The sequence below is a fragment of the Siphateles boraxobius genome, unplaced genomic scaffold (genome assembly GCF_051911475.1).
Source record: "Siphateles boraxobius isolate OS27281-9 unplaced genomic scaffold, OSU_SipBor_1 198, whole genome shotgun sequence".
Taxonomy (NCBI): Eukaryota; Metazoa; Chordata; class Actinopteri; order Cypriniformes; family Leuciscidae; genus Siphateles; species Siphateles boraxobius.
In genome coordinates this window covers 1,242,591-1,245,000 of record NW_027508808.1, presented here as the reverse complement: position 1 = coordinate 1,245,000, position 2,410 = coordinate 1,242,591, and the positions used below count along the sequence as shown (strand labels likewise).

General features: G+C 36.8%; 1 protein-coding gene across 1 annotated transcript in view; it reads left to right on the top strand.

Annotated features, from left to right (window-relative positions):
- loxl1 (lysyl oxidase-like 1) overlaps positions 1–2,410 on the top strand; it is a 23,117-nt gene extending 20,707 nt beyond the window's left edge. The window contains exon 7 of the mRNA XM_077235555.1: positions 1–2,410. This exon is cut by the window's left edge and continues 479 nt beyond it. The gene's annotated coding sequence lies outside the window, so the exon portion shown is untranslated.

The window sequence follows — 2,410 nt, the reverse complement described above, 5'->3', positions numbered from 1 at the left end:
AATAAATAAATAAATGGCTTTTGGATTAAAACACTTTGAATAAAAGCCTTGAATCCAAAAGCTGAAAGCAGTTTATCAAGCTGTTTTTACCTTGGAGGCTTATCATAGTCTTTTACTTTACAAGCTAGTTTAATGTAAATTGCAGCAGGTTATGTTGCCTTGTGTGTCAGTCCACTGATTGTTATAATGCAAACTATGCTATACTTGCGAAGTACAACTTCAAGAAAAATGAAGCTGTGCCAGTAGGGCTAAATTATGTTTAGTGATCAAAGGAATATTCCTGGTTCAATACAAGAATTAGCAGCATAATGTTGACTACCGGAACAAATCATTGCTAAATCCGGCACTTACAATGGAAGTAAATGTAACAAGACCTTCCCCGGCTTCCTAGGTTGTAGACTGATTTTTATGTGAAGGACTCGGGATGTTTTTGAAAACGTTTGTGATGTTTACACTCGCTCCAGAGAGCATCTCTTCTGTTCAATGAACGGATGCTTATACTGTACAATGTTCAGGAAAATGCCGAATGATCCCTTCATTATTGAAAGGTCAATGTGTCATGCAAAAAAAAAAAAAAAGAGAGATTAATTCAAAATATTCTCATAGAGCCAGATCTATATTGTCTATAGTCTCAAATTTATATTCAAACTATCATAACAATGTGGTTTTAATGTCGACATGATACCGGTGAATCTCAGATCTGATGCAAACACATCATTATGATCAGATGCTTTCTGAACAGCTGTTTTCTCACTGCTGTCATTTTTGTTTTCTGTTTAGTTTGTTATCGAGAGGAAAGTGCAACACATATTTACATATTCATCTAACCGTCACTCGCATCAGGTTGTTTGTTAACAGTTTATCACTGCAAAGGCTTTTACAAGTTTTTTTCGTTTACTTCTAAGTGAAGAATGAACAAGACCTTCGCCGTGAGTGTATCAGAGTATTGAAGCACATTCAGTCTCTTAAGTGTCACGTGTTCACGAGTACGAGCATGAAGTGCTGCTGCAGTTCACTGAACGGCCACTGGTGGCGCTAATAACAAGGGCTTCAGAATTATACATATGGCCCATTTAAGTCATTTTCCTTCTCAAGTAAATGTATCTTGATTTAGCAATGTTTAGATATTAGTAGAGAAAAGCAAAAATACTGACTTTTTGCAGTGAACAACACACATTGTTCATGTCTTGTGGCTGAGCTATTGAAACAGTGAGTTTTCCCATTCACTTCCATTAAGTGCTTCACTGTATTGCTTTTTTAATGAAAAGGAGGGACATGTCAAAATATTTTTTTTGTGGTAATCAACAATATTTAAATGTATTTAATGTAAATCCCAAAAAGGTCTACATTTACAACCCCATCAAACCCATGACCTTGGCGTAGCCGGCGCCATGATCTCCTGTTTGAGCTACAGGAACATAACATTGTATTGTCTTGTACTGAACCCAGTAATATTCCTTAAGTTGCAAGTTTGCAGACCTTTAGTTGGTAAATTTACTTGTGCTGTGTTAATACTGACATCCATGTTGGAACGTATCTATAGTTTCTTTAACTGCCAACCAACACAGGTCACCGTATGCTTCATATGATACAGTTAACCCACTCATGCATGCCATTAGCTATAGGTAAGACATGAACTTATTTTATCATATTGTACTCACTGTTCTTATGTACTGTGTACTTGCTGTGTTACACTCCAGGAATTCATATTTCTTTGTATCTGAAATTGAGATTTATGCCTTGATTTGTTAAATCGAATACAGACTTGGATGATACTACTGTTGCAAAGCTAACATTGCATAACTTGATGTTACTGACAATCTTAATACCATCCGTACCTACCTCGGAAAGAGAAACAGTATTTGCAGTTAAAAAGAGCTCATTATTATGCTACACTTGAAGAGCCTTTAAAGACAAACATCCATCTGCGTATATTCTGCAGTTTATGCTATCATCAACTAATAGATTCAGTTAAATGCATACGAAACGTCTACGAAGCTTTCTGTGAGGGTCATTTTATATGCCCGATGTGTTTCGATGCATCAAACCCTTCAACCAAAGCTAAATGAATCCCTGTCTTTCCTTCACTCGCCTGCTTTCTGAAGACAGTCTGGGAAAAATGTTGTCCGTTATCAGGATCCAGATCAAATGCAGAACAGACTTTGTTTTATCGTATCTCTTTATACCCTGTATAAATGATTATTATAACATTGTTTATAGTGTAGACCGTAAACCTGCCTTCTGGTTGTGTGGTCCAGGACAGGACATCCAGGACATCCGACCACACATCCATCCATCTCTCAGCTGTTGTTATCACTGTCATGGTTGTCACTTTTATGGTTTGTGCTCCGAATCATCTGTCTTAGAGTTCATACTGGATCTTTAAATAAAGACTGAAGTGTATACCAGA